A 13,852-nucleotide genomic window follows, 5' to 3' on the forward strand; every position below is an offset into this window, starting at 1 on the left:
CTTGCATCAATGTGCATTGTGCAGTAAGTGGATTTTTCGTTGCTCTCAAAGGACAGCTAGCTAGGCAAGATAGGTCGAGCAACAGTACACTGAACTAACATGGCAGCAGTTGCTCATCCAGATAAAAAGGTGACATTTTCTAAAAAAAAAAAAAAAAAAAAATATCATTAAAAAATATAATTGATTCATTAAATGTGATAAACTTAAAAAATAAATTACAAAAAAAGAAGTGAAAAACTGATGACATTTGTCTTTTAAAGGAAATTTAAATGATAGTTCATCTGACTTTGGGATCTAAAGATTTTGACCAATATTTTATCCAGTTTGTGTGGGGCAATCATCAAACAGATCCTATAAATTTATAGGGTTACTGCAACGTTTTTGACTGCATCTGTTTTTAGAAGTTCATGGTGGTAAAGATATGTATGTATGAAAAACTACATATCCAGAGTTAATTACACTTGTGTATAATATATGTGCATATTTGTGCATTTCTTAGACTCTCACTTTGACAGGTGTATAGTCGCCATTTGGGCAGTCGGAATCCAGGACAACCAAACCCATAACCTAACCCAATAACGCGCAGACACTAAGGAATATGGGAAAATTTGTCCACAGCTTTATTAACCAAATAATAATAATAACAATAATAATAAATTAACAAGTAAAACATGGGTCATTGCCCCCCATACTCCGCCCTCGCATCCTATTCCTTCTGATAACATATAAAAGGCAATGACCCCCATATAAATAACACATATATATATATAACATACACCAACATTATTCCAATACACCAATTTTAAAAGTGCCAACCATCCATTAACCACGGCAGGGGTATACCCGGATACCCCTACCACACCAGGTTCTGAGCCACCGACAGGACTCGAAACCTATCAACCGCCTATTTCTTCTCCTTCAGCTCCCCATCCCGCCACAAGCCCCAACCTTGATCCCTTAAGCTGTCTGAGCTCCGCCACCCCGAAGAAATAGCGTCTTCTGAATACCATCCTGCCAGTCCAAGTTTAGCCGATCCAAACCCACCTCCGAGAGATGAACACCATCTGAGCGGTAGAACCCCGGCAACCCCTCTTCCAACTCGCTGTGCCTCACCACCACTCCCCCCACCTTCATAACAAAGCTTGCCATCAAGCTGTTCACCTTTTTCCTGCACTTATCGATAGCCACCGGATCCCGCGTGTGCCGCCACCGACGCCTTGGAACGTTCTCCGACCAAACTAACAGAATTCCAGGAAGCAGGTCCCTCAACTTGTTGATGTCCTGCTTCATCCACTTCACCAGCCGGCGTTGTGGCGTAACACCCAAGTCATTACCCCAAGCATGGAGGACCAGCAGGTCCGGCGTTCGCCCACCTGCAACCATCCTAAACATTGCCCCACAAACATCCCCCCAGCAAAATCCCCGATACCCAAACCATCGGACTGCCAACTGGTCTCTCGGAAAGCCCAGCTGCTGGCCCTGCGCTCGAGCTGCGGCCCTCCTCACGGCCTAGAAGACAAAGGAATGGCCCACAATCCATGCAACTCGCCTTGGGGAGGAGAAAAACAAACGGTGAGGGAAGTCAGAGGAAGACCCCCCCACCCCGGCCCCCATACATTACTTTGTTTCCTTTTTTTATTTTATTTTTTAATCCAATAAACCCAACCGCACATAGGAACGGAATCGCACCGACTCCCATCTCCCTATCCGCTTCACGACCTCATCCCCCAGCCCCAACCGTGCGGCCTCCGTGGCCGCCCCAATACGAAAGGAGTGTGTCCCAAAACGCTCAGCCTGAAGCCCCAACTTACCTAGACCCAACCGAAAAACCTTTGTAAATTGAAACCGGGAAAGGGAAGAGCCATCCGCATGCACCAACAAAGAACCCCTTACCGCTGGCCTCCGCGCCAGGTACGGCCCATAGCGTTACATCCCGGCCCACGCCGCGGACATCCGTTTTGGATTTGCCCAGGTGCGCTACCACTTTTCCATCCAAAATACGAACTCCCGAAACCTGCAGACCCCCAGGCATGACCCTATTGGCGCTCACCAACTCCCCGATGCGGAACGCCCCGAAAAATGCCAAGAGAAAAGCCGCTTTGAACAGAGAGACCTCAAACCCGTCGCAACAAACCTCAGGCAATATTCCGACCAGATCCCCCAACAACCGAACCGACACCGGGCACCTAGAGTCAGGCAGCCTGCGGCCCCTGCGATATCCCTTTAACGCCTGCCTGACGACGAAGGTTTTGGTAAGATCCTCCTTCTCGTGCAACCTGAAACAAAATGCCATTGCCGCCATGGACCTGTCAACCACTACTGGGGACGCCCCTTTCGCCAGCAATTGACAGGTGTACCACAGGAAAGCATCCCGTAGCGAATCCCCCTTTACTCAAACCAACCCGTCAAGCGACCGTTCCCAAGAATCCCAAACCTTACTGTAGGAGGCCCAAGTGGCTGGTGCCAGCGAAGCCTTCACAAGTCCCCCAAGCAGGATGCTCCCAGCTGCCATATCTCGTCCGGGCAAGCCTGACCCTCCTTCAATGCCCCCGGCACCGCCGTCCAAAATCGGGACCACTGAAAACGAGACAGAACGTCAGCCACTTCGTTCAAGTACCCAGGGACATGGCGCGCGCGAAAAACAACATTCCGTGACATACAGAATAACACAAACTAAGGCACGTCGCCGGGCCCTCCGTCTTATCCGCCGCCAGCGGAACCCCGAAGAGGCCCGCCACCCACTCAATTGTCCGAAGCAAGTGTAGGCACTCCGAGGAATCAGCCGGCCCCACACACAAGAAATCGTCCAAATAGTGCACTACTGAACGGCTCCCCGCCTCCACCCGCACCACCCATTCGAGAAAAGTACTAAATTTCTCAAAATAGGAGCACGAAATGGAACAACCCATAGGGAGGCATAAGTCCACGAAATATGCCCCCTCGAAAAAACACCCCAGTAGGTGGTGACAGTCCGGGTGGACCGGCAGCAGCTGAAACGCGGCCTCAATGTCCACCTTGGCCATCAGCGCCCCACGCCCGGCCCGCTTAACCAGCTTGACCGCCCGGTCGAATGATGCATACGAGACCGAGCACAAATCTTTACTAATACCATCATTCACCGACTCCCCTTTTGGGTAGGAGAGATGGTGAATGAGCATGAACTTCCCCGGCTCCTTCTTCGGAACCACCCCGAGGGGGGAAACCCAGAGGCCCTCCATCCGCCCCAGCCCGACCTCCTTGCCCAGCTTTTCCCTCACCACGCCCGGGAAGTCCGCAACCGATCTCAGGTTGTGCAGCCTCCCCGACCCCCCCCCCCCCCCCCGCTCCTGGAACGGAATAAAAAACCCGTGCCCAAAACCTGCCCGGAGTACTGCGGCATCAGCCCTATTACCGTAGAGGCTTAGCCACGGCTCCATCGCACCTAGCCTCACCGGGGTTAGGCCCCGGGGCAGCGCCCCCTCCAGCCGCGGCAGCCGCTACGATGTTTCCAGACTTACCCTTTTTGAAGCAGCGATTGAGCCCATGAGCACCCACGCAGCTGGAGCACTCGTGCTAAAATCGACCGGTGGTCCCCCATTTGCACTGGCCCTCATTATAGAGCCATCATAAGCCCTTTTGGAAGGCGGCCGACGAGGCGGACTGCCCCCTTGCGCCGGCCGAGTGTTAAAAGGGCTGCGCCTTCTGCGCCATCATCAGCTTCATCCAGAGAGGCAGGTCCATTTGATCCCACCTCATACCTGGATTAGCCGCCAGCCGTTGCCTGAACTGCTCGTCATACCGCCACCAAGCCAACCCCCCATAGGTACGGTACGCTTCCCAAATGCTGTCCAAGTAGCAAAACAGGGATGAGCACAACCACGGCGATTTTTCGCCGAGCACGCTGGCCAGTACGCAAAACGCCCTCAACCAGTTACCAAAGGATTTCAGAATCTTACGATACCGTTTACGCTTTTCTTCCTCCTCCTTCTTCTCATCCTTTTTATCGTCCTCCTTGAGGTCAATAAAGTCCTCCAAGGGGAGAAGGGAGAAGATCTCGCAGAACTCACCTTTCCAGATCTTCTCCTTCACGTCCTGTTTCAGGTGAGCCCCCAGCGGGCCCGCGAAGGAGACATACGCGTGCTGCCGAGCCACGTCGGTAATACCCCCAGACAATTCCGCCCGCTCACTCCCAGTCTCCGCCGCCTCCGGCGTCACCCCAGCGTCCCCGCTCGAGCTAGGCCCCGCGGAAACCCCAACCCGAGAACCCGTGACCCCAGCCCCCGGAGCCCATACCTGACCAATGCCGCCCCCCATGTCACCCCCCGCCCCCAACGAGTGGAGTAGTGCTTGAAGAGTGTTAACTAAAGCGCTGGAGTGTAATGACCCGCAGGACTCACCGGCCAAGCCCCCCGACACCAGAGCGGTAGGGGCTGCGTTGTCGAGCGCCCGAAGTCCAGGAAGAGCGACTTCTGTCATAGCCTCACCAACCGGGGAGCCAATCCGGTGCCTCGCCTGTGAAGAGAGGGAACGGCTCCGAGACCTAGAAAGAGGAGAAGAAGTCCTGGGTAGGGTGTAATGAGCACCTGCTCCCCTCCCGTCACGACCCTGGGAGCGCCTGCCCATCACCAAAGCCTCCCGCTGAGCGCCCCTTACTCATCGCGTGAGGGAGCCCCTGGGACTACGACTCCTCCTGTCCCCACTCGGGGACCGCCCCCGCCGACCACACCTGGGGGCTGTCTCCCTGCCCTCTGCTGAGCTGCCTGACGTGAAGCGATGCCACCGGGACCTACCCCCCTCCCCTTGGACCCCAAGGTTCAAACCGGCGAAGGACTGCCACTGCTACCCCCTGAACCAGACCCCCCCCCTAAGGCTGCCCACCTTCCAGACCCCCAACTGCCCACCTTCCAGGGAAGAACCCAACCCCCCACCTACGCCGACCCCCTGCCTAACTGCTCCCTGAACCCCCTTAGATTTACAGGCAGCCTTAGCCCCCCCGTCCCTTTTACCAGGCCTACCCGACCCAGACTGGACAGACCTACCCCCATAACCCACGGAGGACCCACTCACTATCCCAGGAGGGCCTACTACCTCCCTACCACCCCAGCCCCCACCTCCCCTATGGCACTCCCCCTTTTAGTGGCCCCTGTGCCCCCCCCGGTCCCCCGCTAGGGCCTGCCCGCCTCCCACTGTTACTCTCCGGCCCCCACCCCTGGCTGAGTCCCCCCAGCATCCTTCCCGCCAAGAGGGGCGTGTCCTCCCGGATCCGGCCCCGTCATCCACCAGCTCTGACGGGGTGGAAGCCCTCCTGGACCGCACCTCCATGTTCCCTGGCTTTCCAGGGGGCTGCCCGGTCACCTCCGACCCGGGAACTGCGGCGCCCCCGTCCAGGATATCCATCCGCCGCCGGGCACTCATCCGAGGCCCCGGCCGCTCGCGGGGAGGCGGGGCCTCAACCACGCGGCTACCGGGCCTGCTTGCGCCCGCACCGGAATCGCCACTACCACCAGGGATGCCTTCACCGGGCCCCATGCCTGGGCTTAGCCTCCTCGGGGGCCTCCTGGCCCGGACCGGTCTGCCACCGCCGCCATCCCGTTCCGCCGCCTCCGCCAGGGCCATTCCCAGCTGGGCCCGCAGCCAGTCTGCGCCCTGATGCCTCGCCGCCGACCTGATCCCCTCCAGCAAATGCTCCACGTCGTCCATCGGCCCTGCAGAGGAGACAAAAGAAGAAAAATCCTACCAAGCCAAATCTGTGAACACAGAAGTGAACACAAACTCAACCAGGTAGGAAATTAGAATGACTCACCTAAAATGGCTGCCTATTTAACCCCTTAAGGACCAAACTTTTGGAATAAAAGGGAATCATGACATGTCACACATGTCATGTGTCCTTAAGGGGTTAAATAGCCAAACCTACTTACCCATAACTCCACTCCTTGCTTACTTCCTCCTAAGCCCGCCTCCTAACCCCTGTCAAGGCCTTTTTCCGCTTAGCTGCACTCTAGCTACATGGGGCTACATGTGTCTCCTCACTTTCTGGAGCTCTCTTGCCTCCCTTTACCCTCTGTTAACTTTTTTAGCAAGTTGGCTGATATGGTTAAAGTTCCAGTCAAAGTTATTTCTATCAGAAGCCTGTCACGGTTCTCACCATGACATCCAGACGAGGTCGCCCCAGAAGTGCTCAAAACGGGATTTTAACCTGGGTGTTCCTGCCTCTGAGCCACTTCAGTTCTTGTTGAGCCTGAAGTTTATCCTTGACATGTCTCCAGCACTGGGGGCTGGACTTTACCTGTGACTGCTCCTGTCAATCATGGTCCACCTGTAGCTCATCACTAATTAGCCAGGTATAAGACACTGCCTCTCCCTGAGGACAGTGTCAGTTCATTGACTCTGATTCACATTTTTGGTTCCTGTTTCTGAGTATCCAGATCATGTGTTCTCCAGTTTGTTCCTGGCTCCTGACCTTGGCTCTTCTCATCCTTTTCTCTGACCTCTGGCTTCCCACTACTACTCTTCTGCTTGTCCTTGCCTGTACTGCGACTTGGAATATATCCCTGCATAGCCCCCGTGCACAGACTAACAGGCCAGGTGGCGTCTTGCCTGGTCACTCTGTTCTGTGTTTATTTGCAAGTGCGAGCATATATCTCTGCATACCGGACTCCACATCAGGTAAGATCCTGCATAGTGAACTGACCATGGAGTCTGCAGAGATATACAAGTTACTCACCTCCCTTGCTCAGCAAGTCGCCAATATGTCCCATACTATTATGGACTTGCATAGAGATACACAGGCATTCTCTGGAACCTGCATCTCCAGAACCCTATGTGATAATGCCTGACAAGTTTGACGGTACCTGCTCCTCATTCCCGACATTCAAGATGGATTGCAAGCTCCTGTTTGCTTTAAAACCAAGGACCTACACCTTCAACTTTGTCAAAGTCCGCTTCGCTGTTATTCTGCTTTCTGGATGGCTGAAGGCGTGTGCATACCAGAAGCCGCAGGAGAAAAGCGCTGTTTTGGACAACTGGGAGTCGTTTATGACCGCAATGGACTCTCAGTGTTTTGCCTCCAGTAAAGCAACTCCCAAGCCTTCTCCAGGTTCCCGCGGATCTCGGACACCTAGAGAAAAATACATAATACACGCATACAAAGACTCCATCCTGTTGCAGCGTGAACCTACCTCCAGGGACCTGCCTTGTCACCCTGATTGTACTCAAGCAAGCCATGAAACTCCAGTGGACAGGGGGGAAGGCATGGAGATCGGATTTACCCGAACTAGGTTGTCGCCCAAGGAAAGAGACTGAAGGAGAGTCCATGGCCTGTGTTTATGCTGTGGAGAAAGAGGGCATTTCATCTCTCTCTGCCCAACAACTCCTCTGTTGGGTACCCTATGGACTCATCCTGTCATCCCGGCAACACAGCCTGGAAACTGCTAAGGTTGCTGCCAGACCTGTCCACATTCCAGGACACAAAAGGGTACCCACACTACGGCAAACAACATATCCTGTACTCCAGAGAAATCTCCACCTTCTGTTTCTGAAACACCTGCACTTCATCCTGTTAATACTTCTATTGACACCATCCTTCCTGCCAGCCCAAAGAAGACCTACTTTCGGAATTTGCCTTTGCTACTAAGTCACTATAGTCTGTACTAAGGATTTACTGCAGTTCGAGAAGGCATTGCAAGCCGCAAACTCAGCTTCTGCTGAGGTACGTGAAGTACTCAACACCTGCATCAAAAACCATGACTGCACCCCAGCTGTACCAGAAACTGATACGATGGAGTCTCACAATGATAAGGGACTCCACTCTGGGGACTTTGACTACAAGGACTTTCTTGATTCGAATTGTGAAACCGATGAGGTATAACTAAGAGCCCGTTCACGCCCGGAGGGTGTTCTGTAAGGGAGGGTCCTGTCACGGTTCTCAAAATTTCTTTGATTGGCCAATGTGACTGCAGGCATGACGCAAGGAGGGGGTGTGTTAAGCAGCACTGGGAGCTTCACTTTGTGCTGTATTTTAGGTCAACTTTATATTAAAACTTTTTATTTTGGGAGGGGAACCTAAAAAATCATGCCCAATGGGGCATTATTATTTTTTTATTTTTTAAAGTTTGAAGAGTTTGAGTAACCTTTAAACATTTTAACTATGCTTCTATGATCAGTATTTATGCTGTAGTGGATTATGTCGTTTTTAATCACTGTATTAAAAATATGTTTTCAATTGTAAGTGTGTACGGGTCTCTTATGCCAAAAGATTAAAAATCTGTTTCTCAGGGAAGTCTGATTAAATTCTGAAATATGTTGAATATTTAATTCTGTTCTTATTCAATTTTCTTAGGTCCAAGTCTAAAGACAGAATGGCCATTGCTATCAAATCTCTTGCTAGGGAATAATTGATACTGAATGTTTATTTCCATTTATAGTCATCCCAAAGTTTCAGACAACATGTAATCAAATGATCTTGCACATTGCGTTTTCCTTTTTGTTTTAGGCAGCCCATACTTAGAAGGCCTGCCGATGGCTTAAGAGGTCCTTACTTAGCCCCTTCATGACCCATGACTTGCCAGGATTCTGGTGATTAAACTTATTCAGTGATACAGAATGTATAATACTTCCTTTATCAATTGTATGGCATTCTGAATGGTTTTAGATAAACAATTTAAAGGACCACTCTAGTGCCAGGAAAGCATACTCGTTTTCCTGGCACTAGAGTGCCCTGAGGGTGCCCCCACCCTCAGGGACCCCCTCCCGCCCGGCTCTGGAAAGGGGAAAAGGGGTTAAATCTTACCTTTTTCCAGCGCTGGGCGGAGAGATCTCCTCCTGCTCTCCTCCTCCGATCCTCCTCTTCTCCTCCCCGTCGGCTGAATGCGCACGCGCGGCAAGAGCTGCGCGCGCATTCAGCCGGTCACATAGGAAAGCATTCATAATGCTTTCCTATGGACGCTGGCGTGCTCTCACTGTGAAAATCACAGTGAGAAGCACGCAAGCGCCTCTAGCGGCTGTCAATGAGACAGCCACTAGAGGACATAGGGGGAAGGCTTAACCCATTCATAAACATAGCAGTTTCTCTGAAACTGCTATGTTTATGAAAAAATGGGTTAACCCTAGAAGGACCTGGCACCCAGACCAGCTCATTAAGCTGAAGTGGTCTGGGTGCCTAGAGTGGTCCTTTAAGTCTGACTATTAGCCGATTTAGTCCATATCATATTTAGCACACCACTTTGATATAATTCCTGATTTTGTGTGTACTCCATTATTTAAAGGGTTACTCTAATCACCATAACCACTTCAGTGATTTAAAGTGATCATGGTGCCTGGAGACTGTATATGCAGTATTTTGTTTTGAAACACTGCACATACGAAGTTTACCCGTTTTGCTGCCTAAGGTGTAACTTCACTTTAAGCAGTGTCACTGGTGTGGCAAAAGTAACCTCGCCACTGGTTCTTGGAGGGGCCTGTTTGCCAGCCTCCTGCCTCAGGACTATGGGCCACGCAAAAAAGGCTCTCAAAAGATCTTGTTCTACCACCCGGTAGCTTGTTAACAACTATTAACACCTTGGAACAGTTATAACCGCAGTGTTCTAATTGTTCATCTGGGTGGCCGCAATTCCTATGGACAACCACGAGGTGGCGTCCATCTTGTTCGCATGAACGCAGGCAGCGCTGTTTGGGCATGAATCTCATGGAACTAAAATCGGACACAGAAACTCCTTAACACCGCTGGACTTCCATCATCGCCTGCGTTCGGTTCTATACAATTTAGAAGGGCACTGAAATCGTTCATCTGGATGAGGGCAACAAGCTCCAGGGTAAGAACATTGACTATGTTCGGTAGTTTGTTCGTTTTCCAAATCGTTTTCCAAGCCCTGATTCTCTGGAACTATTTTGGGTATGGGGACCATGCGAGCAGTCGGTCAAAAATAAGACTTCCAGGAAATTCCTGAACCCCTGAAATGATCGGGGTGATTTTTGGATATGTTGGACACCCAGATCATGGCTATCAAGGGATGTAACTTTGTGGGGAGGTTGTGTGTTTTAAGGTTTTGTGGTGTTTTTATAAAAATGTGTGTTTTTGTGTCTGGAGATAATTGAGTTAATACAGTACTTGACTCAATTATCTCCCAGGCAGCGTGGAGGGATTGTATGGGACTGTCGTGTACTTGAACAACTTTGTCATTGGTCTGTAACTTTGTACTGTAGTCTTCCATCAGGTCCAGGTGGGAGTGCCCCTTGCATGGGGACTTGCATATAAGGGCAGTTGTGGCAACCATTAAATGAGTTCCTGCTTACCCTCAACATTGAGTCTCATCTCATGTGTGGGGGAGAACGGCTGTATCTACCCTGAGGATTACTATATCACTATACTCCTCTGGGTAATAATCACTTGCTCTTGTAAGAGCAGCTTGCTTTGCTCTCTGGACTAGGAGAGGTCTACCCAACAGAATCTGGATCCTGGTCTTAGGTCCAGGGTGGGTGGAGGACAGCCAGACCCCAACCAAGCTGCAATGCTGGAAGTGGGGACTACAATGCTGATGGTGTCTGGTGCGGTGCTTGTGGTACTTGATAAGCACTAAGAAAGCAGCGATAGGCAGTCCGCCACAACCAGTGTGTCATTATCCAAACCAAAACAAGAGTTCCGGGCTAGCTAATGTCAGGTCTGTGAATATTTCTAGGGAGAGAGGGGCATTCATTGGCTCATAGCGATCAACTGACAGTCTTAGGCAATGTTTGAGTGACGGATCTGCTGTAAGCCTGCTGCAATAGGAGACACTGTACACCACAGGAATCCGCAGCAAGCATACTTTTACCATAACTACTGCAGTACAGTTACTCTATAGTTGATAACACAGTAATTAATCTGCTCTTTTTGAAATTCTATGTAGTTCATGAATCAGATGTACTGTATATTACGTGATGCTTTTAAAATAACTGATAGATTTCACATGTGCATTTTATGTATGTACAGACCGTGCATTTTCTTAAAGTGATACTTGCGGATTTACAACCTATTGAATACAAATGGTTATCCGACAAAAACAACCAAATTCCTACCACATTGGCAATTCTCAGATTAACTAAAAGCCTAATGCAGTCAGGATTCGGTTGTTCCGACTGATTCTGTAACATTCGTTTGGATGAAGTCAGAAAATCTGTGAATTTCTCATCTGAACCAATTTACAGCAACAAAATCAGAGCAGTTAATAATGTACCCTGCAGGATGCACGTTTGCAAATCATCATTCACTTGCTTTTTGCTAATATTAGCAGCCTGCGGGCAAATACCGGTAGTTAAAAAAAACCTTGGCAGCACGAGAGCTAATTAATGGTGGCTGACCAGGGCTTGCTAGCCATTGGCCACCTTAAAGAACTGCATGCTGATCTTACTCTGAGCTCTGAATGCATCTCACCGGTCAGTCTGCGTCTGCGGACACTACAAATGGCTGGGGAGCCCCAGGTATCGAATAATACCTAGGTTTTCTGGTGTGAGCTGCAATTTAACCCTGCTCACAGCACAACCTAGACATAGGCATTTACATGACTATTTAAAGGACCACTATAGGCACCCAGACCACTTCAGCTCAATTAAGTGGTCTGGGTGCCAGGTCCATCTAGGGTTAACCCTGCCTGCTGTAAACATAGCAGTTTCAGAGAAACTGCTATGTTTACATATGGGTTAATCCAGCCTCTAGTGGCTGTCTCATTGACAGCCGCTAGAGGCGCTTCCACGCTTCTCACTGTGATTTTCACAGTGAGAAGACGCCAGCGTCCATAGGAAAGCATTGCGAAATGCTTTCCTATGGACTGACTGAATGCGCATGCGGCTCTTGCCACGCATGCGCATTCAGCCGATGACGTCCGAAGAAGGAGGAGAAGGGTCCCCAGCGCTGGAGAAAGGTAAATGTTTAACCCCTTCCTCCCCCTAGAACCTGGTGGGAGGGGGGGCATGAGGGGGGGGGGGGACCTATTAACACTATAGTGCCAGGAAAACGAGTTTGTTTTCCTGGCACTACAGTGGTCCTTTAAGGAGCTACATGACGTGCTTACTTACAGCACTGCATGTTACTCATCAAGAAGTCTGGCATCACTAGCAATGGCCCTAGCTGATAGAGGGGAGGCCCAGGTATCCATTGATACATGGGATGCCCTTGTATGAGCAGGGATTTTACCCTACTCACACCGCATTGTAACAATGGGGATTTAAATCCCTATTTAGATGCCTGTTTGGAGCGCTCACTGTAAGCTCTGCAAACAGAGTTTCGGTAAGTCTGGGGGCACTAATCCTGGTCCTAGGTGACAGAGGAGAGCCCAATGAATATCATGATAGGGTTATTCCTAGGCTACACAGTTACCAGGAGTAGAACAGTATCTGCTTGTAAAATACTGCATGACGGGAATTTTCCGTCATGTGTCCTTAAGTCAAGGACAAGCATAGCGGAAATGTTTTGTCAAGCATCCGTAAGAGGTTAAATGGGGATTTGAATCCCCATAGACATCAATGTAGTAGGCTCATACCAGGAAACCCAGGTATAAATAACTATGTGGGGCTCCACGGTTTAGCTGGGGCTAAGTTTAGTGGCCCCAAACCTTTTGATGAGCTGCATGCAGAAAGTCAACACTGCATGTAGTTCTATAACTCATTATCTTACTGGATATGGTGCTTCAGAGAACCTCAGGATCTAAACAGGCCCTGGAAGGTTACCCTCCATGCCCCAATGCCATTCTGATCGGTGTTGGGCTTTGTCAGTTGTCCAGCACAGAACGCAATGCATTGGGCATACTATTTTCACTATTAGAGATAGGAGACTGCCATACTGAAAATAGCCAGTAGACAGCAGCAACGTGCCACTCTCTGTTTTATTTTGGAATTCATTTACTAATATCAGTACTGATATTAGCAGAGGAAACTCTTTGGGACTAGGATTAAATTAAAGATTATTATTCAGTTTAGAATAAGTATTAGTTCTATTAGTCAGTTTACGCTTAAAGGACCACTATAGGCACCCAGACCACTTCAACTTAATGAAGTGGTCTGGGTGCCAGGTTCAGCTAGGATTAACCCTTTATTTTTTATAAACATAGCAGTTTCAGAGAAACTGCTATGTTTATGAATGGGTTAATCCAGCCTCTAGTGGCAGTCTCATTGACAGCTGCTAGAGGGCTTCCGCGCTTCTCACTGTGAAAATCAGTGAGAAGATGCCAGTGTCCATAGGAAAGCATGGATAATGCTTTCCTATGAGACTGGCTGGATGCGCGCGCGGCTTTTGCCGCGCACGCGAATTCAGCCGAAGAGGAGGAGAGGAGGAGGAGAGCTCCCTGCCCGGCGCTGGAATAAGAGGTAAGTTTAACCCCTTCCTTTCCATCCAGCCCGGCGGGAGGAGGACCCTGAGGGTGGGGGCACCCTCAGGGCACTATAGTGCCAGGAAAACGAGTATGTTTCCTGGCACTATAGTGGTCCTTTTAAGATTAGGTTTAAAATGTATTGTTGCATTCGGATTATGTTACTGATTAGGATTTGGAGAAGGGTTTAGATTATGATTATGATCAGCACAGGAATCCCTATCCTGATCTCAGATCAGGGCTGGCGCTACCATAAGGCAGCACATGCAGCTGCTTTAGGGTGCATTTGCCCTAGGGGCACAATGTCAGGGTGACCAGCATAAGAAAAGCACACTGCTCCTCTCCAGCTGGTTACTTCTTGAAGAGTGGCCGAGCACAAGCACCTCCTACCTTCTGCGCAGCCCAGCTCTTACACTCCACGCAGCTCAGCCTCCTACCGTGGTGTATGCCGGAGGCTGAGTGGAGTTATGTATTACCTAATATCCCTGCTCCCTGTGTACAACACAGCATGGTTGGTGACTCAGTAATGGGGCTGT

The sequence above is a fragment of the Pelobates fuscus genome, chromosome 2 (genome assembly GCF_036172605.1).
Source record: "Pelobates fuscus isolate aPelFus1 chromosome 2, aPelFus1.pri, whole genome shotgun sequence".
Taxonomy (NCBI): Eukaryota; Metazoa; Chordata; class Amphibia; order Anura; family Pelobatidae; genus Pelobates; species Pelobates fuscus.